Source organism: Canis aureus, chromosome X (assembly GCF_053574225.1).
Source record: "Canis aureus isolate CA01 chromosome X, VMU_Caureus_v.1.0, whole genome shotgun sequence".
In the NCBI taxonomy this organism is placed as follows: domain Eukaryota; kingdom Metazoa; phylum Chordata; class Mammalia; order Carnivora; family Canidae; genus Canis; species Canis aureus.
Genome location: NC_135649.1, coordinates 42,824,230 through 42,847,522, shown reverse-complemented (window position 1 = coordinate 42,847,522; position 23,293 = coordinate 42,824,230).

Below are 23,293 nucleotides of genomic sequence, written 5' to 3'. Positions count from 1 at the left end.
GGGGGGCACTTGACGGGATGAGCACTGGGTGTTATTCTGTATGTTGGCAAATTGAACACCAATAAAAAATAAATTTATTATTTTAAAAAAAGGTTTTTGGTGTGCGGTTATCATGAAGTTCATGTATAACAACCTATGTGTATAGCAGTCTGTTTAAAGTTGGTGATCACTTAAGTTTGAACACATTCTTTTTTTAAGATTTTATTTATTTATTTATTTTGAGAGAGAAAGAATGCAAGCATGAGCAGGAGGAGCAGAGGGAGAGGGAGAAGCAGACTCCTAGTTAGACAGGGAGACCAACGCTGGGCTCGGATTCCAGGACCCTGAGATCCCAGGGCCCTGGGATCATGACTTTAGCTGAAGGCAGACACTCAACTAGCTGAGCCACCTAGGAACCCCTATGTTTGAACACATTCTAAAGCACTATACTTTTACTCCCCCTCCCCCGTTTTATGGTTTTGATGTCATATTTTACATCTTTTTGTGTTGTGCATGTCCCTTAACAAATTATTGTAGATATGGTTGATTTTATAATTTTTGTCTTTTAACTTTCAGATTAGCTTTACAAGTGGTTGATCTACTACCTTTACTATATATTTGCCTTTACCAATGGGATTTTTGATATATTTTCCTATTTCTGGTTTTGGTCTTTTCTAGTTAAAGAAGTTCCTTTAATATGTCTTATATAGCTGGGTTAGTGGTGATGAACTCCTTTAGATTTTGACTGTCCGGGAAACTATCTCCCCCTCAATTGTGAATAATTATCTTTCCAGGTAGAGTATTCTTGGTTATAATTTTTTTCCTTTCAATACTTTGAATATATCATGCCACTCTTTTCTGACCTGCAAAATTTCTGCTGAAAAAACTGATGAAAGTATTGTGGAGTTCTCTCAGGTATAACTAATTACTTTTCTCCCGTTACTTTTAAGATTCTCTCTTTAACTTTTGACATTTTAATTATAATATGTTTTCATCTGGATATTTTTGGGTTTGTCTTATTTGGGACACTGTGTTTCCTGGACCTGGATGTGTTTTCTTCTCCAGGTTAGGGAAGTTTGCAAAAGTAATTTCTTCAAATAACTTTTCTGCACCATTTTCTGTCTCTTCTTCTGGGACCCCTATAATGTGAATGTTAATATGCTTGATGTCCCAGAGGTCCCTTAAACTATCCTCATTTTAAACATTCCTTTTTTGGTCCACCTAGGTGGCTCAGTTAGTTAAGCATCTACCTTTGGCTCAGGTTGTGATCCCAGCTTCCTGGAATCAAGCCCCATATCAGGCTCCCTCTCCTTTCTCTCTGCCCCTCCCCCCTGCTTGTGTTCTCTCTCTCTCAAATAAATAAATAAATAAATAAATAAAATATTTTTTTAAACAATTCTTTTTTTAATTTATTTTTTATTGGTGTTCAATTTACTAACATACAGAATAACCCCCAGTGCCCGTCACCCATTCACTCCCACCCCCCGCCCTCCTCCCCTTCTACCACCCCTAGTTCGTTTCCCAGAGTTAGCAGTCTTTACGTTCTGTCTCCCTTTCTGATATTTCCCACACATTTCTTCTCCCTTCCCTTATATTCCCTTTCACTATTATTTATATTCCCCAAATGAATGAGAACATATAATGTTTGTCCTTCTCCGACTGACTTACTTCATAAACAATTCTTTTTTTATGTTTGCTGTTCAATTTGAGTAATCTCCACTATCTTGTCTTCCAGATTCCTGATCCATTCTTCTGTATCATCTAATCTGCTATTATTCCCTCTAGCTTATATTTTTCATTTCTGTCATTGTATTCTTTAGTTCTGATTGCTACTTTCTTGGTTGAAGTTCTCCCTGTGTTCACGCATTCTTCTCCTCAGTGCAGTAATCATCTTTATGACCATTGCTTTGAATCTTCAATCAGGTAGATAGCCTATCTCTGTTTCATTGCATTCATTTTCTGAAGTTTCATCTTGTTATTTAATTTGGAACATATTCATCTGTTTTCTCATTTCACCTAACTCTCTGTGTTTGTTTCTGTGTATTAAGTAGTTCAGGTAGATCTCTTTGTCTTGAAAAGGGTAGTCTTAGAGTTAGGAGATGTCCTTTTGAGGCCCAGAAGGACAATACTCCCCCAGCCACCAGAGCCAGGTGCTGCAGGGCTGTCCCCCTCTGTGTGCTATATGCAGTATCCTTTTGTGGCAGGGCTGTGATTACTGTAAGTGTGCTGAAGGAAGCACTGGCCCTTGGCCTGGCTAGCTGCAAGGCCTAGCCACAATTGCTGTTGGCATGCTATTGGGAGAGGGTGGCCCCCAGCCCAGCTGGCTTTGAGACCCACTGGCAACTCACCAAATTGTTCTTGTCAAGGCCCCTGGTTCTTTCGGAGTTACCAACTCCAATGGCCAATTGTCTGTCCTCAATCTGCTAGGCTTCTCAACACCAGTTATCGTCTTGATTACTCACTCTTCTAAACTCTTCATCACATCTTATTTGGGACTCCCCCACAGTTTCTTGTTTTTTCCTACCTCACACGTTGCTTGTTCTCAGTCTGCTGTGCGTGGTCCTTCTCATATTCGTGATCTCTAAATATTGGAGTGTTTGGATATGACATCAAATATCTATCTATCTATCTATCTATCTATCTATCTATCTATCTATCATCTATCATCTATGATAAATGGATCAACTCCTGTACTCCAAATCCTTTGATATATGCCCATTGTCCACAGCAGCAGTTTTCAAACTTGTGTGTAGGTGGTGTTTTTTGTTTTGTTTTTGTTTTTGTTTGTTTTTGTTTTTGTTTTACAAACAGTGGCACTTTGGGGCACCTGGATGGCTCAGTGGTTGAGCGTCTGCCTTTGGCTTAGGTCATGATCCCAGGGTCCTAAGATTGAGTCCCACATCAGGCTCCCTTCGGGCCTATGTCTCTGCCTCTCTTTGTGTGTCTCTCATGAATAAGTCAATAAAGTCTTAAAAAATAAAAATAAAAAATAAAAACAGTGGCACTTCGGGGCACCTCCGTGGCTCAGTCAGTTAAGTGTCTGAAACAAAGAGTCAGGTCCTGATCTCTGGGTCATGAGGCCAAGCCATGCATTGGACTCCAGCCTGCTTAAGATTCTCTCTCTCTCTCTCTCTCTCCCTCTGCCCCTCCTTCCTCTCCCAATCTAAAAAAATTTTTTTCTTAAATAAATGTCACTTTAAAAATAATCTTTGAAACCAACAAACTAAACTTTTAACACAAGTAAATGTGGAACTACTCTCACTGGAGAGGGTGGAGCTCCTATAGCTCTAGCCACCCAGTGTCCTCCTCCACCTTCCACCCTTCTCACCCCTAGCGGCTACTAGGTTAGCCCCAAAGAGGCCACTCTGTGGAACTTGAGTACTCCAGAAAGCACAAGTGGAAAACCCACAGGATAAAGTCCAAATTCCTTACAACACAAAGAAAATACCAACAATAAGACAGTACCTCTCCATGCTCTGGGCCCCGCTCCCCTGCCTGTCTCACATCTTCACCACCTTCCTGTGCTCTTCATGCTTCGGCCACCGCCAGCCAGTGGCATGTCTTTTGGCACCCACAGCAGTTTCAGACCCTTGATGCACAAGTGTCCCCTGGGGGAATGTGCTCACCTCCCTGCCATGCCTCTTGCTCTGACAAACTCATTTTTCAAGAGTCAACGCAAAAGCCAGCACTGCCTCTGGAAAATGTTGCCTGGCTCCTCCTGGAGGACCTAGGAGGGCATTCTTCAAACTCTCCCAGAGCAGTCGAAGAGTTGCCTTTTCTTGGCCTGGGTGCCTCAAGGGCAGGGATCTCATTCTGCTTATCTCTGGATACCACAGCGCCAGCTTTGTAACAGGTGCCCAATCAATGTTTAGAGAATGATTGAGTAGACTGAAGTGATGGTTTTGACTCTATTAATAGACCCTATTAATATGTCGCTTTAAGCAACAGGACTAACCAGATAGGGCTATCTTGACTGATAAGCACGGAAAAAAAACTGAGCCTGGTGGCTTACTTTCTTCTCTTCAAGCCTGGGAGCCATAAACAATGTGTCCTCTCTGTCACAGGTTCCCGAGGGGTGGAGGAGAGGTTTCTTAGAGCCAGCTGCAATTTCAGCTTTCCTCAGCCTTCTCTGGCCAGAATGGAAGCCCCACAGGACCTCCAGGTTATCAAGCCCACAATGGCTACAATGTGCTGGATTGCAGGAGTAAAGAGAACAATTTCTGTAGTCTCTATGTTGTTTACACGAACTTCACAAAAGCATTTCACACCAGTGGAGGGGCAACAGCTTGAACAGACTACCAACACAGGGAAGGGGGTGAGTGATGGTGAGAAGGGAAGTCTCTAAATTCAACACCAACCCTCCCTGGAAGACAGACTAGGGTGGCTCCCTCCAGCTCCTTGATGTTTTGTTTTTGTTTGTTCTGTTTTCAAAAAAAGGTAGTGAAGGGGAGAAAGGGGACTTAAAAATAACAGCTATTTATTTAGCATTTACTGTGTGCCAGGGATTGTACTGATGATTTTCTGTATGTGGTGTCATTTATTTTTCTTTTAAGATTTTATTTAATTATGAGAGAGAGAGAGAGAACACGAACAGTGGGAGGAGCAGAGGGAGAGGGAGAAGCAGATGCTGCTTTGAGTGTGGAGCCCGACTTGGGCCCAGATCCCACAACTCTGAGATCATGACCTGAGCCAAAATCAAGAGTTGGACGCTTCACCAATTGAGCCACCCAGGCGCCCCTGTATATGGTGTCACTTAGTTCCTCATAATCTCCTGAGGTGAATATGGCTATCTCCACTCCCATTTTACAGATGGAGAAACTAAGGCATTGTGAGGCCAAGTAGCTTGCCTCAGGTTATACAGGAGATAGCCAGGATTCAAACTCCCACAGTCTCCTTTCAGGACCCACACCTTTAACCACTGCACGACACTGTCCCCCATTGGTTGCACAAAGGCAATTGCAGCTGTGGTCCTGTTACTCAGGGAGCTGACAAAGATGGTAGCCGGAGACTGACATGCCCTCAAAGAGAGAGAATATGACCATAACGACACAGGGCAGAAATAGAAAATGAAGCCCAGAGAGGTTCGCCAGAGTTGGTGCTGGGGAACATTGGTAATAGATTGTGAATTTTCCTAGAGAAGGTGCTGAGACAGATTTTTGTACACCCATGATCACCACATTAGTCACAACAGCCAATAGGTGGAAATCCAAATGGCTCTCAAAGGATGAATGGATAAACAAAATGTGGTGTACATGTACAGTGGAGTTCCACTCAGCCTTAAAAAAGAACGGAATTCTGACATATGCCACAACATGGATGTACTCTGGCAACATTATGCCAAGTGAAAGAAGCCAGACACAAGAGGACAAATACCATAAGATTCCATTTGTGTGAGGTTGCAGAGAATAGTAAAATTCCTAGAGCCAGGAAGTATCCTAGTGCTCACTAGGAGCTGAGGGGAGGAAGGAAAGGGGAATCCCTGTTTAGTGGGTATAGAGTCTCAGTTTGGGTTGATGGAGAAGTTCTAGAGATGGACAGTGCGAATGGGTGGCCAAGAGTGTGAATCTACTTCCCACCACTGAACTGTACACTTCAAAGGGGTTAAAATGATAGAAAAGAAGAATAGAACAGAATGAAAACAGACTCAGCAGCGGCCTAGTCCACAGAGCTTGCAGCCCACAGGGAAGGGTGGTGGGTTTTCAGATCCCTAAACAGAGCCTCTCAGGTGGCTGAAACTAGTCACTCAGAGAGGAGCGGCAGTGAGTGTGCATCGCCTGAAGAGGGTGCCAGAGAGCCCTGGGATGGGGAGTTTCTTTGGTCACCTCCTTCCCCACCCCTCCAGTCTGTATGTGAGCACCTGCACACACACACACACACACACACACACGCACACACGCACACACGCACACACAGACTCATTCACCTACCCCACTCCAGAACTGACACTGCCAGCAACAGCTGGGTGTGGCCTGGTTCCCAGGGCGTCCTGGGGAATCCCTACATAGGAGCAAAGGTCACACCTGCCCCTCCCAGCTTCTCCGGGGAACACTCTCTCCCCTCTGAGGCCTAAGCTAGTTGATGCTCCAGTGAAAAGACTGTTAAGAGGTGCTACCTGTCAAGTCCTCAGAATTGTCCTGGATATGGGGGGAGGGAAGCGGTCCAGGCCAGCGGAAGGATCACGGACTCTCCAGTGCTGCAGCCTTGGGTTTGAATTCTGATTCTACCCGTGGGCACAGTATTTGACCTCTCTGTGCCTCAGTCTCCTTGTCTTTAAAATGTGATTGATAATAGCACAGGGACTGGGGCGCCTGGGTGGCTCAGTCGGTCAAGCATCTGCCTTGGGCTCAGGTCATGATCCCAGGATTCTGGCATGGAGTACTGTGTTGGGCTGTCTGTTCAGTGGGGAGTCTGCTTCTCCCTCTCCCTCTGCCTCTGCCCCTCCCCCTGCTTGTGCTCTCTCTCTCAAATAAATAAATAAATACAAATAATAGTGAAAGGGAAAATAAGGGAAGGGAGAAGAAATGTGTGGGAAATATCAGAAAGGGAGACAGAACGTAAAGACTGCTAACTCTGGGAAACGAACTAGGGGTGGTAGAAGGGGAGGAGGGCGGGGGGTGGGAGTGAATGGGTGACGGGCACTGGGTGTTATTCTGTATGTTAGTAAATTGAACACCAATAAAAAAAAAATAATAAAATAAAATCTTTAAAAAAAAATAAAATAAATAAATAAATACAATCTTTAAAAATAAAATAATAATAGCACAGGGATTTATCTTACAATTGTTGTGGGGATTAAATGAGATGTGTCAAGTGCTTGCAACAGTGCCTGCCCACAGTGAGTGTGAATAGGTATCAGCAACAATCCCTTCACAAAGTAGCTGTGATGATTACACAGAAAAGGGTAAAGGCACCCAGTACTACATGGGCCTGTGAATGGTGCTGGGTAATAGTATTAGTACTAGTACTACTACTACTACTACTACTACTACTACTAATGTTAATACCAAAGACCCAGGACTCTCAGCAGAGTAATAGACAGAGGAATGTGGAGCCACGGATCCCTGCCAGAGAAAGGAAACCCATGGTTTGGGGTCTCTGGGGAAGACAGTGCCAGCTGGTCCCCAAAGAGCACTGCTCTGCACCTCCCCATCTCACCCTCCACACCCGGGCAATTGTTCAGGGGCTCAGGCAGTCATTCAGTGAGACATGAGAAAAGAAGTGAAAAGCCAGTTGTAGAGAAGCAGTGACACTGTTGGCCTTCCACAAGTGGGACGCCTTCAGGGAACGGGAAGGGGGCAGGTCTGCCTTGGAGTCATCGGGGACCAGCTATACAGTGCCAGCCTCTGTTTCAATTCCTCCCTTCTTGATGTCTAAGCTTTGTTTTTGTAGCTGGAGAGGAAAGGCCTGGGCGGGGCTGTGCTTTGCAGCACCAGGAACCACAAACCCGCCCCCGGATTGAGGGTACAGAATGTACCCAGACTGCAAACCACACCCTTGTGGCCTGGGGAGGCCCCTGGGGCGGGCTGGCGAACTGTCACACTACATTGTTTGCCCATGCCTAGCAACCAACCAGCCGGGGTTCCACAGCACTCAGACAATGGGATGTCCCAAGAGGTCAGTACTGACTCTTACCAGAGGGGCTCCCAGGACTGAGGATCTCTCTGATCTGAAGAGAGGCCCACACAACCCTGACACCCCCTCCTGGTGCCAGATTAGGTCTGGAGCTGGCACGGGCTGGCGCTTCCAACCTAAGGCCACCAGGAAGGGACACTCCCAGCCACAGCCAAACCATCCTAACCCCCTCGCCAGTTTTGGGGCATGGATTCTGCCTCCCCCCACCTGTCTGCACCATCACACAGGAGGCCTATCTAAGATTTCCAGAGCAGTGAAGTGAGAGAGACTGATGGGACATCTGAGAAGGTGGAGACAGCTCCCTGAAGCCTGAAGTACTTGGAAATAAAGATTGGGAGGGGGCCAAACCCGCAGCAAACTTCCAGTCGGACAGGTTGGAGGAAGAAGGTCCAGTGAAACCAGGATGAAATTCAGTGGAGACAAGTGCAAGGGGTTTGTTAGTGACAAAACCTAACAGCATAATTTAGCTCAACACAAATAAACAAGAAAAACACCAAGCGAAGGAGGGAGTTGACCACAAGTTGAATATGAATCAGCCTTAAAATAGAGCATGGCTCACTCATGTTGGCCACATTTTCCAAACCGAAGATCAGGACACATACTTGAGAAGAATGAGCGTACTTATGGGGAAACAAGGCTGAGTGTTTGCAAATGACACTCCTCAGCAAACCTAGGTCCTAGGCTCACAGAGTCAGAGGTGTATCTAGAAATGGGGACAAATGGGAAGGTTCAGAAGAGGAAGAAGGAGATGAAAAGTTGCAGGCAAATACAGCAGGTAAAGTAGAAGCTGCATGAGGAAGTGGACAGGGCTCAGGTACAAATGTCCAGCAGCTGGACACTGAGTGGCTGTGCAACATCAGGAAAGTTACTTAACCTCTCTGAGCTCCAGTTTCCTGGTCTTTAAAACCAGGATAACAATATCTGCCAGAAAGACTGTCATGAAGGGTGCCCTTGGGTGGCTTAGTTAGTTAGGCAGCTGACTCTTAGATTCAAGGTTGTGAGTTTGAACCCTGCATGGGGCTCTGAGCTGGGTGGGAAGCCTAGTCTTAAAAAAAGATTGTTGTAAAGATTTAAATGATTCCAAAAAGTGGGGCACCTGGGTGGCTCAGTGGTTGGGTGTCTGCTTTTGGCTCAGGTCGTGATCCCAGGATCCTGGGATCTGGTCCCACATTGGGCTCCCTGCGGGAAGCCTGCTTCTGCATCTGTCTATGTCTCTGCCTCTCTGTGTGTGTGTCTCTCATGAATCAATAAATCTTTTTTTTTTAAATAAATGATCCCAAAAAGCATAAAGGACCAAACACATAGTAGGTCCTCAATAAATGCATTGTCAGTTTAGAGAAGGGGAAGAATAATATGTGAGAAGATTTTATGAGGATGCTACTAAATGGTTGTTCCATGGAAACTAGATCAAGGAGAAATGGACCATGGCTGGAATAGGAAGGATTTGGGTGGGGGTGGGTAAGAACCTGGTGACCATCAGAAGTCACAAAAGTGGCAGCAAAGAGGCTGAATCCAGCCTGCGGGGCAGGATTTGCTTGGCCCAACAGTGTCTTCCAAAATTCTGAATTAGTTGTCAACCTTTTTAAAAGTGGAAGATGTTGCATAAAAATCCTGAGTTCTGGCTTTTCTTGAAAAAGCAGAAAATCTAGCACTCACGTGTCTACATGACAACAAGTGTGGGAGGGGAGTGAGGGCTGCTGGTTTTTTAGGTCTCTCACACTGGTGCTCCTCAAACTGTACTTTGCTGACGAATTCTGTTCAAATGCAGATGCTAACATCCAAAACAAATCCAGGGAGATAGGAAGTGTGGTTGCCCAGGGCTGAGGGAGCAGGGAATGCAGACTCATAATGTTAATGGGCATGGGGTTTCTTTTTGGGATGGGGAAATGAAATCAGATAGATAGAGGTGGTAGCTGCACAAAATTATAACACCCATGGAATCGTATGCTTTAAAAGGGTGAATTTTGATAGTAAAGCTGTTGCTTTAAAAATGCAGATGCTGACTCCCTAGGGCTGACCTGGGGCCAGGGGAGTCTGCATTTCTAACAAGCTCCAGGGTTTACTCCTAGGCTCCACACTCTTGGTGGGTCCTGGGACCAGCTCTCTGCCTCCCCTTGCAACCCCTGGTTCTCAACCTCTACTGCACACTGGAACCACCTAAGGAGTCTTTAAAACTACCCTTCCTGGATTCCACCCCTCCCTGGGCTTCTGATATCATGAATCTGGTTGAGAACATGAATCTTGGATGAGGCCCTGGGCATCAGGATTTTGACGTTCCACAGGTGATTGATTCTACTTTGCAGCCAAAACTGAGAAGCACTGTCTTAACACCCTGGCCACTTAACCTTTTTCCGTTATCTGGGTGCACCAGACGCATTTGACCCCGGCTTGGCTGCAAGCCCCCAAGCTTGGCTTCCTAGGTCCTGTCCCGCCCGCCTGGCGCTGCCACCCTTGACCTTAATCCCACCCAAATTCTGGGTTTCTGAAGCCCAACGTTTCCTACCTCCTCCTCCCCTGTCCCCTCCCCAACAGTCGGTGGCTGTTGTTCTGGTTCTTGGGGAGAGCTGGGGTGAGGACATTTGTCAGAGGTTTTTGGAAAATCTAAAGAACTCCGATTCTCCCAGAAGCCTCCGGTAAGCAAGCCGGGACTCCCCGGGAGCCCAGGCAGGGCCGCCGCCCGGGAAGACGCCCCCACCGCGCCCTTGTCTGGCGGCAGCATGGCAGCCCACATGCCCGCCCGCTCCTGGCTCCCCGCTTCCGCGAGTGGCAGCGTGTGGGAAGAGCTGTGCTCGCAGGGGGGTGAGCAGAAGCGAGCGTGGCGGGGCAGCCGGGGCTGGGGAGCCGCCGGAGAGCGCGCGGCGCCGGGTACTCCGCTCCCGTCGAGGGGCGGGGGAGCGGGGCGGGGCAGAAAAGTGGGCGGGCGCGGGGCGGGGCCCTTCCCCTGGGGCTCCCTGGGTAATCCGCTCTTGCGTGCGAGCCTGGCGGAGCTGCAACCCTGAGCAAGGTCCAGACGTGGGCAAGTCATTCCAAGTGAAAAGAGGTTATAACCACAGAAAGACAGAACATTTCGTTCTGAGTGGGAGGAAGACAGATGGGCAAGGCCAATGGAAAGGCCCCCCAGGCAGCCTTGCTTTTACAGGACTGATAGCACTTCCCAGATGTTTTAAGCATAACTTCTCTATCCGCCCCCCCCCCTACTGATTTGCTCTCTGCAGTCGGCTGGAATGCGGCGATTCGTGTCCTCTTTTTCTCAAGGGCTTGCTTGCCTTCCCCCCTCCCCAAGAGATTGGAGACAGTTTAATGAGATTCTACCTAGAAGGTGCAGTAAAAGCTGGGGAAAAGTTGGTGTTAAATCAAAGAAAGTCTTGATCGTGGAGGCTCTCCTAATCTAGCACTGGGGACACTTTCACACTTGCTCTTTATAATTCCTTGGAAGCGCGGGGGGCGCCGAAAGTGCCTTTGGGGGCCTCTTGTAGTTTGGATGCCTCTCGTGGCGGCTCACTGCTGGGCTCTCCAGGACCCTTTCTCTTTTCAAGACTAGCTTTGTCCCCTTGCGTTTTCGGTGAGCGTTGTGAATCGGAGCACACAGGCACCTGCAAGAGAGCCCTGGAGGATGCCAGCATTGGGCTGGGCTGGGCTGAGGGGCCGCAGACACGGCCATATAGGATTTGATCTTTTGATCTCTTTGAGCTTCTTGTGCCTTCTTTCCACCCAAAACATCAGAAAACCTGCTGGAGTGGGGGCTATGGCCCCAGGGGAGGCCAGCTTTGGACAGAAGCCGGTGTTGGACATTCTCAGAAAGCTCAGTCCCTTGGCAGCGCCTGCCTCCCCACACGAAAAAGGTGCTGAGAGGACAGATTCTCAGCATCTCTGCCCCACCAAGGCCCAGCCAGCCTGCTCTCTGCCCCTGCTCTTTGCCCTCTGGCCCTGGCCCCTTCTCCCACAATGACACAGGAGACAAAAGGGAAAAGGCTGAGGTATAGAGGGCAAGTGGTTCTGAATTAGGATGAGAGGCCCTGGGAGACCTACCATCTGGGGAATAAGGACTGAGTTCCTCAGAGAAGGATGCTTGGTGGTTGGGAGAGGTAAGGTGAGGCTGTCATCAGGCAAGGATGGCCTGAGGGGATAGTCCTGAGCTGTGACCTTGGGGAAAAGAATTTGACCAGGGGAGAGGGAGAAATCAGAGGGGCATAATTATTATAAGCTAGCATGTACTGAATGCTTTCTAAGTGCCAGACCCAAGGCTAAATGCTTTATAGGGATAATCTCATTTAGTTCTCTCAAGTGCCTTAATCACCACCAGTTTACACATTGGCGGTGGAAATCCAGGCACAGAGAACCACTAAGTAACTCGTGGGGGCAGGGTGGGGGGTGAAGCCGAGAACTCCACTCCATCTGAGTCTAGAGCTACAGCCCCCTCCACACTGATAGCCTAAAGACCTCTGAGGTTACCCAGGAAGGTTCTGGCAACTCCACCCCAGGCCCTGAGGGACCAGGGCCTCCCTCAGAGCCTGGGAAAGACAGCAGGGATCGTGGGAAAAGGCTCACCCCATCCTCTGCGACCAACTTTGCAGCCTGCAGAGGAGAGCTCTTCCCTGCTATCAGCCTGTGGTCCCGGTCTGTGCCATGGGCAGGTCCATGTGCAGCCTCAAGGATCATGGGATATGGGTGGGACTTGATGTTGGCACAAGGGTCTGGGCTACAGGGGAACCAATCAGCACGTGGAAGCAGGCTCTGCCTTCTGGGCTCTTGCATCCCCCAGGAGTGTTAGGCTTGAGCCCAGGAGCGCTAAGGTGGAGCCTCTCTTTCATCAGCCAGGCTAAAAGTCGCCCCAGAAAAGGCAGTGCTGTTTAGACACCTGTTGTTTTCCCTGGTGCGAACCTTCCATGAAGGTTTGCACAGGGGGCTTGTTGGAATGTTCTTAGAGGTTGCCTGGTCCCTGCCCCAGCAGGCAGGCCCTTCTGGCCAGGGACAGTGAATCACCCAGAGCAGAGTGCATGCATCTGTTTGGGAGAACACTGTGTGCTCTCTGGACCAACGCCGGAGCCCAAGGGGAAAGGGCTGACCAGCCAGGGGAGAGACTGGGAGGGGTTTCTCCTATGGCAGCCGTTCAAGTTCCTCCAACTAAGCTAACAGTTGTGCTCACCTCACTTTCTTTCCTCGGGTGGCAGGAGGCAGTGGGAAAAATCACATGATGTTTTGCCCCTCCCCCCTAGTAGGCTGCTTCTCCACTGGCCCTGGCCCTTTGTTCACAACCCCCATGCCTTACCCCTCAGTGTGTACTTAGAATTAATGTAGCATCATCTGATTGGAGCTGGGTTGCTCCTGGACTCTACCCTCTGCTCTATGCTCACCGCCTCTTCTCTGACTCAGGCCTTGATCCGCTGTCCCCTGAATTGCTGTCACAGCCTCTAGCCAACCCAACCCCCAATCCACTCTCCTTGCCACAACCTGAGCCATCTCTCTAAAAGGCATATGTGATTATGTCAACCCTCAAAGTAAAACCCTTCAATGGCTCTTCATTACTCTCAGGGCAGAGAGTAAATATTCTGGAATGGCATTCAAGGCCTTCATGGATTGGCTCAAACTTGCTCTCGGCCAGTGTACCGATAGCAAACAAAACGCAGGGATACCCAGCTAAATAGAATTTCGGATGTCTGACCAGTAATATTTTAGTTTAAGTACGTCTCTTGCACTGTGTCCTGATTTTTTGTCTGCTAAGGCGGGAATCCCTACTCCAGCTGTGTATCCATTCTTCCTGATAACAGCTATATTTCAGGTCCTTATCATCTCCTGGAACGCGTCATCAGCATCTGACTTGAGTCCTTTGCCCCTGGGCCCTCCCTCTTGCACACCATCCACCACTCTGCCCCAAGATGTTGCCCAGGCCATTCTCTCACTGTCATCCACTAATGACATTTCCAGGGGCACTGTTGGCTCAGTATGTTAAATATCCGACTCTTTTTTTAAAAAATTAATTTCTATTTATTTGAGAGAGTGAGAGAAAGCATGAGCGGAGAGGAGAGGGAGAAGCAGACTCCCCGCAGAGCAGAGAGCCCGATGCAGGGCTCCTTCTTAGGACCCTGAGATCATGACCTGAGCCTAAGACAGATGCTTAACCAGACACTAAGCTTAACCAACTGAGCTACCCAGGCACTCCAGGATCTGACTCTCGATCTCACCTCAGGTCTTGATCTCAGCTCAGGTCTTGATCTCAGGCTCCTAAGTTCAAGCCCCTGGCTTTGGGCTCCAGGCTGGGCAAGGAGCCTATTTAAAAAAACAAAACAAAACAAAAAACCAATAATGTTATTTACATTTCCACCTCTGTTCTAATCCTTGCCACCCTCAATTTCCTCCATGACACTTACTCATGTTGTCCCAACAGCAGTTACTCCCCTCTCTTCTGGGATCATGACACATCCCACTGTCCCACCTAACATTTGGTGATGTCATGTTTCGAATGGCAACCTGCTGATCTGTGGAGAGTGTGTCTTCTCCTCCACTGCACCACGAGGCATGATGCCTCATCCTTTTCTATTCTCTCCCTCCTCCCACCATTGGGTAGTGAGGCCTCAGTCAATGTAAGTTGGCTGATCAATGGTTTATTTACTCTCTCACAAGACTGTGAGCTGCCATAGGGTAGTTTCTGGGCCGAACCTTGTGTAGTTCTGTTTTTTGAACAAACATTTATTGAGCACCCATTCTGAGCCAGGATCTGTTTCTAAGGTAAGGATATCTGTTTCCAATGCCCTCACGGAACTCACAGGCTACCTAGGGAGCTCCTAGGCAAAGGAGCTCACATGGCAAAGTGAGTTGTGCAATGAATAAAGCATGTACAGGGTACAACATGCTTACAGAAGCATAAGGGATGAAGAGAGTTAGGGAGATGGTGAGGATACCTGGTTGCTCAATGGGTTAAGCGTCTGCCTTTGGCTCAGGCTTAGATGGTGTTTCCCAGGTTCCTGGATCAAGCCCTGTGTCAGACTCCCTGCTCAGTGGGGAGTCTGCTTCTCCCTCCCCCACTGTCTCTCCCCCAGCTTGCACTCTCTCCATCTCTTCCTCTCCCTCCCTCAAATAAATTTTTTAAGTCTTAAAAAGAAAAGAATTTGGGGCACCTGGGTGACTCAGTCATTTAAGTGACTGACTCTTGGTTTTGGCTCAAGTCATGATCTCAGGGTTGTGAAATCCAAACCCAATTTGGGCTCTGCGCTCAGTAGAGAGTCTGCTTCTCTCCCTCTCCCTCTCCCTCTGCTTCTCCTCCCTGCTTGCATGCTCCTCCTCTCTAAAATAAATAAATTTAAAGATAATAAAAATAAAGAATTTGGGAAAGGGGATGTTGGATACCTTATAATAGAGGTTATATGCATCCTTAGAGGGGAGGTGAAGGGCATTCCTGGCAGGGAACCATAAGCACACATGCATAGAGGTGAGAAAGACCATGGTGTGTCTTTGGGAACCACCGGAAGGTCAAAAGCAGGGTCTGGCATGAGGGACCTTGAACAGTACAATGAGACGTTTGGATGATGGATGACAGAGAGCCATTAAAGAGAGTTTGACAAAGAACGTTGACATATGACATTGTGTGTATTTAAGCTGTGATGATTTGATACATATATATATTGTAAAATGAGGACTAGAGTTAGGTTGGTTAACACATCCATCAGCCAGTTACCATTTCATTCTAGGATTTTAGCTGAGCAGACTTCGGTGTTAAGAGAGACAATCAAAGCCTAGCACTAACGACCGCACAATGCATGATTCCATTTATATGAAACGCCCAGAAAAGGCAAATCCATAGAGACAGAAAAGTAGATTAGTGGTTGTCTGAGGCTGGGGGTGTGGGAACAGGAAGTGATTGCTAATGGGCACAAGGGACCTTTTCAGGGTGATGGAAAGGTTCTAAATTTGGATTGTGGTAACAGTTACACAACTCTGTGAATATTCAAAAATCATTGAATTGTACACTTAAAATAGGTGAGTTTCATGTTACACAAACCATACCATGATAAAGCTGTTTAAAAATAAGAGGCCATCAGTCTGGCCACAGTGTGGGAAACGGATTGGAGTGAGGCAAGCCTAGGTGTGGCCAGGGCAGTGAAGAAACTTCTGCAGAGGTCCAGGCAAGAATTAGCAATTAGTGAGCTCTGGAGCGAAAGCAGTGGCCAGGGAGGCTGGGGAGGAGGAGAGCTGGAGTCAACAGACAAGAGATTGAATCAGTGAGGTTCCAGGGAAGCAGATTGCCCAGGGATGCTTGGTGGCTCAGTGGTTGAGCATTTGTCTTTGGCTCAGGTCGTGATCCTGGGGTCCTGGGATCGAGTCCCACATTGGATTCCCTGTGGGAGCCTGCTTCTCCCTCTGCCTATGTCTTTGCCTCTCTCTGTGTCTCTCATGAATGAATGGATAAAATCTTTTTTAAAAAGAGGAAAAAGAAAAAAAGAAACATTGCCTGGAGGTGATAAGTAAGAGAGAGGGAAGAGTCCAGGATGAGACTCTGGTTTCTGGCTTTGACAGGTGGGCAGATGGCACCAGCAAACCTCACAGCACTTAATACTTAGTGCCTGACCCTTCGTACATGTTTGTACAATAAATAAATGATGCATTTCATGTATTCAGGTCATCATCTCCCCTTCTGTGGTTCCCTCTCACCTACAGGCTAGTCCTCTGGCCCCCAGAGTGCTTATTTCCAGCACCGCCCAGTTTGGAGGCACGGAGTGTGACCTGCGGATTCTGCTGTTCCTGGATGCACCTGTAGGAAACCCTCTTCTGGTTTCTTCTCTCTGGCCCAGGCAGAGCCCCTGGTGGCCACATGATGAACAGAGAGCCCTCCCCCTAAGGGCTCCCCACCACATGGGTGGCCTTCCCTGAGATTCATCCTTCCATTGGGAAAGGCACTCCAGCACCACCGCCAATCGCTAATCAGATTACCCCCTTGCACAATCTTCTCCTCCTCCCCTTTCCTCTACTAAATTTCCACAGGACAATCAGTGCTTAATTGCTCTTTCCTCTGTCCTCTGGGGCATTTACCTCCCGGCACAAGAGAATTGGTTATTTACATGCAAGCTCTTGAAGAGCCCAGTCCTAGTCTGGGCAGATGAATGCCTTTCTTTCAACTAGCAGCGTGCAGGACAGGGCCAGGTATACTGTAGGTGCCCAGTAGCTTCTTCGGTGCTGAATCACTAATGAAAGTAGCAAGAGGCATGAATAACATAAATGAAAGTCCTTGCATTTGGCTTCATGAGAGACCACATTCCAAGTCTTCCAGGGACAGATTGGCCCTCCTGGCTTGCCTAACAGGGAGGTCAATGGTCAAAATTACTAGTTAGAGCCCCAGAGAAGGTGGGAGCTGGCAGGAACCTTTATTTATTTATCCATTCATTCATGCACTCATTCATTCATTCATTATTCAACCAAACAATTTTTAAAAGGATTTTATTTATTTATTAATGAGAGACACACACAGAGAGAGGCAGAGATATAGGCAGAGGGAGGAGCAGGCTCCCTGCAGAGAGCCTGAAGCTGGGCTGGATCCCAAGACCCCGGGATCATGACACAGCCAAAGGCAGACACTCAACCACTGAGCCACTCAGGTGCCCCCAACCATTTTTTTTAAGTAGGCTCCATGCCCAGTGCAGAGCCCAACATGGGTCCTGAACTCACAACCCTGAGATCAAGACCCAAGCTGAGATCATGAGTCTGATGCCTAACCAAATGAGCCACCTAGGTGCTCCTCAGCCAATCAGTTTTTAATGAGCTCTTCCCATATGCCAGGCACTGCACAAGTTACCAAAAATAATACAGTGAACAGGACAGACAAGTCTCCCGCATCACAGAGCTTACAGCTTAGTGGGGGAAGACAGACATTAAACTACTATAGCTCTGAGAAGTCTATGCAAGAAAAGAACAGTGTCCCAGTGAAAGTATATAGCAGCAGAACTTGAATTAGCCTGGCAGGAATGGATGGGGGCTGCCACTCATGGAGGGGTTTATATCCAAGGAAGTGACCTTGAGCCAAACCCACAAGCAAGACAAGGAGTTAAGGAGGCACAAAGCGAGAGGAAGGCATCTCAGGCAGGTGGTGGGGCCTGAGGCAGTTACAAGCTTGGCATGCCTGTGGAAAGTACAAGAAAGTTGGTGTGTGGCTGGAACAGAGGGAGTGAGGGGTGGGAAGGCAGGAGCCCAGACTAGGCAGCTAGGTAGGGGCCTTTTGAATCACAGAAAGGGGTTTGAATTTTATTTAAAGTGGGATGAGGGGGTGACGTCTGGGTGGTTCAGTGGTTGAGCGGCTGCCTTATCCTGGGGTCCTGGGATCCTGGAATCAAGTTCCGCATCAGGCTCCCCACTGGGAACCTGCTTCTCCCTCTGCCTATGTATCTGCCTCTCTCCATGTGTCTCTCATGAATAAATAAATGAAATCTCTAAAATAAATAAAGCGGGATGGGAGGGTTTCAAGCCAAGGAGTAGTGAGAGACCTGATATATGGTTGAGGGTCCCCTGGTTGCTGCGATGTAATGGATTGAGGGGGGCCATGGGGGAAGCAGAGTGACATATCAGGCAGTTACCATGGTGAGCTCGCCTAGGATGGCAGCTGTGGAGACTTCGGTGCACGGGTCCAGCCTGCACATTTTACAGATTGGGAAACCTAGGCCCAGACCAGCGGAATGACTTTCCCTAGGTCACACTGCTTCTTGGCCCTGTTTTCCCCACAAGAGGGAGGTTGATAGAAAACCAAGTAGGGAAGGCTATGTGGATACGGGTTGGATAAATTCATTGATGCCTCATGGAGCATCGGGAGTTCTGGAAGGCAATGCAGAGGCTCAGAGTGGGAAGGAAATAAAGGCACCCTGGTGTCAGTGTCCCTGATGTGTGAGGCTCTGTAGCTCCCCTGCCTGGTGGGATGGGGTGTGGTGTGGTGAACCCCTCTCAGCCCTCAGTCTCACATCCCGGCCCTGTTTAGTCTGGCCATAGTTCAACCAGGAGCTAAATACTTATTGGCCAGTTCCTTCCTGCTTCCACTGTATAAGAAAGTGCTGAGCTGGGCAGAACTCCCAAAGCTTCTCAGTCTCCCAGCAGGCAAGGAGCAACCTCATGCGGGGCCACGTGAGGTCAGGGGGGCGGGGCGTGCTGCCCGAGCTCTAATAGGATTGGCTGCTCTTTCACACGCCACATCCGAGGATGGCCAATCACAAGAACCACTGCACCCTTGCTCCACCCTCCCCCCCCACACACACACACTTGTCCTTGTGAAAGCCATAGAGCTTCCCATTCCACAAAGTGAGCTGAGGAGAGAAGTTCCTTCCCTCTCTCGCTCCACACCCACCCCGAGGCCGTGGGGATAGGCGCCTTTGCTCCCAGCCCAAGGAGAATGAACACTTTGCTTGCCAGAGAGAAACGTTTACTTTGGGGGGAGAACGTTGTTGAAGACCAATTAGGAAGAAACGACACCAAAGGGATGGTCAGTGAAGGCTTTGCTGAAATAGCCTTGGGTGTAGACAATCATGAAAATAACCTCACAAGTCCTCACTTGCTACTTGGCATTGGTATCCACTTACACGGCACCCAGCCCAAACGGCATTTGCCATCTTTTCCACCTGGGTTCCAGCAGGTCAGGCCTCCATTCACCACCTACCTATCTGCTTTGAGAGTACCGTTCTTAAAGCAAGAGAGGCACCAGTAAATTGAAAAGGATCAGGAAAACTTTTCTGATCTTGGTTCTCTCATTAACGGGTTGGATAACCTCCCTCTAGATCTGTTCCCTCATCTAGAAAATGAGGGGTCGAAGTAAATGCTCTTTAAAAAGCACTTCTAGGGGATCCCTGGGTGGCTCAGCTGTTTGGCACCTGCCTTTGGCCCAGGGCGTGATCCTGGAGTCCTGGGATCAAGTCCCGCTTCGGGCTTCTTGCGTGGAGCCTGCTTCTCCCTCTGCCTATGTCTCTGCCTCTCCCCCCTGTTGTGCTCTCTCTTTCTTGTACTCACTCTTTCTCTCAAATAAACAAATAAAAATCTTAAAAAAAAAAGAGTCTAGTAGCTGTTATGCGGCAGATACCAGGCTAAGAATTTTACAGTCCCCATCTCATTTAACCCCCACAGCAACCCCTGTGAGGTAGATACACTTTACAGATAAGGAAAATGAAGCTCAGAGAATTTAAGTGACCTGACAAAGAGCACATAGCTAGCAAAGGACAGGGCCAGGATTGAAATTTGGGTCTGTCTCACCCCACACCCTGCACTCATAACTGCTTCCTTAAAGGAGCAAGTTTACTACACTGTCCATAGTGCCCTTGAAGTTCTCTGACAAGCTAGGAATGCCCAAGAAAGAAAATGATTCTGCCTCCCCATTTTACATTTTGAGTACCAGCCTGCCATGTTGATAGAAGCAGGTGGACGCCTTGCTGTTGCGAGCAGAGGAATCAAGAGCAGGTCTCTTTCGCTTTGTTCCTGACAATGGTGCCATGGCGGGGGTGGTCCTGGGCACTCAGAGAGAAGCAGGAGGGCACTGCCAGCTGGGAAAGTTGGCAAGAGAAATGCCTCATGAGGGCATCACCTGCTTTATAGCATTGGATCCCTCCCTGGGGTTCTGGGATGTTTGACAAATACTGGACAGGTTCGCTGGCCTCTGCGCTAATGCTATTAATGAGGGCAGGGGAGCCTAGTGAAAAATTAATAGATCGGTATAAAAAGTTTCACAGACTCTGTCTGCAAAAATTCTTTTGAAGGTCTACACAAAACTGCAAGGGCTTCTTGGAACCTTCCATCCAAGGAAATTATTTGCCTTCCTCATTTCAGAAGAACGATGTGATCTGTTTATTAAATGCATAAGTTAAAGGGAGAGGATACAGTGCAGTTGGGGGTTTTCCACCATAATTCATCCGAGGCTCTCAGTCAGGGAAATTCGAGCCTGGGGCTGACTCGGCTTCCTGACCACTTCCTGCTCCCAGGCTTCTTCCAACCCTATGCCTTTAATGAGTTCAGGTTGTTCAGAGTTCAGTTCTCATTAACCCTTTGAAGTCTGGGTGGATAAATCACAATTCAAGTCCAGGAACCACTTAATGTACATTAAAGATTGGCCAAGCAAGGCAATTGCTCCAGCATGGATGCTTCTATTGTAAGGATCAAATGAGATAGTGTGTGTGTGTGTGTGTATAAGTAAGAGAGAGAGAGAGAGAGAGAAAGCACTTTGTGATCCTTGAAGCACAGTGAATTACTTTTATTATCATTTCTCTCAATAAGATGGTTTATTTATTTATAGGATGGATGCCTGTCATCATTAGGAGCCTTTGAACAAACTACATTGGTATTTGTTGACCATGGAAAAGTACTAAACTTTCCTTGTGCTTCCTCTTGCGTTCCTCAAGCTAATTCACACTTGATTAAAAATATTCTGATGCGCCTGTTGCTTTGTGTGATTGGAGGCAGTATAATATGCATATTGTTTCTCTGCAAAAAAGACCCTGAAAGGCAGAAAATGAAGGAGCATTTCCAACTACACAGGCCTTGGGTTTGCCCATTGCCCCGCCCAGGATGGGAGTTCTCAAGGGGAAGGTTTTTGTGCCGAGGGGTGGAGGTGCCTTCTTGAATACTGGGGTGGATCAGTCACAGAGACGGGACAGCTAGGAAATGGAGTTCACTCATGTCCTGAGCAAATTGTCTTCCAAAAATTCCTTAGGGTGACTCTCATACATTATTGGTGGACAAGAAAATTGATTACAGCGTTTGGAGGGGAACTTGAAACTTATCTCACAAAATCAGATATGCCCTTTTACCTTTGGACTCACCAATACCGTTCTTAGGGGCTCATCCTGATGGTGTGCCTCCAACGATCTGGAAATGCATATGCACGAGGTTATTCATTACAGTGTTGTTTATAATTGCAAAATATTTGGAACTTAGCCAAATGTCCATTCATAACTGAGAGATTGGGTAGTCTTTGGTACAGCCACAGAATGGAGTCCTATGCCTCTGGATAAAAAGAATCAGGATGCTGTCTATGAACTGATGGAGTGATTTCTTGGATGTGTTGGTGGGCGGGGGTGGTGGAAAGAAGCAAAATGAAAAACGAAGTATTTGTAGAATGCTTCCTTCTGTGGAAGAAAAAGGGAGCATAGGAAGATACAGACGCCTCCATACACATGTACAGAAAGAAACACAAGAAGAATAAACCAGAAACGAATAGAATCTGTGACCTACGAAAGTGGGTGGGAACAGCACACTATTACAGATGCTCCAGAGATATTTTCTGACAGTGGCTTACAGATGCTGTAGAGGACATGGCAGAGGGAATAGTAGATTCAGCCTGGGGTCCCAGGAAAGGTTTCCATTGCTGACTTCAAAGATGAGTATGTGGTTGCCAGGTTGACTGGCAAGATTGGCCAGGTAGAGGGGACGGTTCTGAGATAAGGAGCAAAGATCCAGAAAGGGGAAAAAGTCTGGTATTTAAAGTGGCTGGGGCACTGTGTGTGTGTGTGCGTACATCGGCGGGCGGGGTGACCATTGAGGTCTGAAGGGCGGGTAAGGAAGGCAGAAAGCAGAACCTGGACTTCCTTTTATGCAATGGCAGGGAGTTTGAATTTTATTCCAGGTGACAAGGAGCCACTGGAATTGTTTTTTAAGATTTTATTTATTTATTCATGAGAGACACACAGAGAGAGGCAGAGACACAGGCAGAGGGAGGAGCAGGCTGCCTGCAAGTAGCCTGATGCGGGACTTGATCCCAGGACCCTGGGATCACATCCTGAGCCCAAGGCAGATGTTCAACCACTGAGCTGCCCAGGCATCCCACCACTGGAATATTTTGAGCCAAAGAATGATATGGGCCAGTTGATGCTGCATCAGTGTCTCTGGCTTTAGTGTGGGGGATGCACCCAAGGGGAGAGATTGACATGGAAGCCAGTAGTCCTAGGGATGGAAAGCAGAGGTCCTGCTCTGGATGTATTTTAAAGGTATAGCTGCTGTGATAAATTGGCAGATTGGGTGTGAAGGAGAAAGAGGAAGGAGTCTGGGATAATTCCCAAATCTTTGGCTTAAGTGATTGAGTGTTTGACAGAGCCATTATGCAAGATGGGGAGCAAAGTTAGGAGGGGCAGAATTTGTGGGGAAAGGTGGTAAGTTATCTTGGATGTGTCAAGTGTGAGGTGTCCATGGGACACTCAGAAATTGGATGGTATGAGTATGGGGCTCTGGGGAGAGATCCGGGCCTGAAGCATAGGTGCAGGACCATATACATGGAGGTTGAAAAGATGAGGCCAACACGGGAGAGTGTATGTACTATAGTGAGAAGAGAAGAGGTCCAAGAATGGAGTCCTAGGGAGCACCAACATGGAACAGGCAGACGAGTAAGAGCCCATAAAGTTAGCTTAAAGGAGTGTTAATAGAAACAGAAGGCAAACCATAAGATACCCTTAACTCTAGGAAACAAACAGGGTTGCTGGAAGGGAGGTGGGATGGGGCCACTGGATGACAGGCATTAAGGAGGGCACTTGATGGGATGAGCACCGAGTATGATATGCAACTAAGAAATCACTAAACTCTACCTCTGAAACTAATAACATGCTCTATGTTAATTCATTGATTAAAAAAAAAAAAACAAAAAAAACCAGAAGAATTAGGAGAGCCAAGGGCTACCAAGGCCCAGGGGAAGATAGATGCCAAGGGAATGTGTTCAACAGTGCCTGGGGCTGCAAAATGG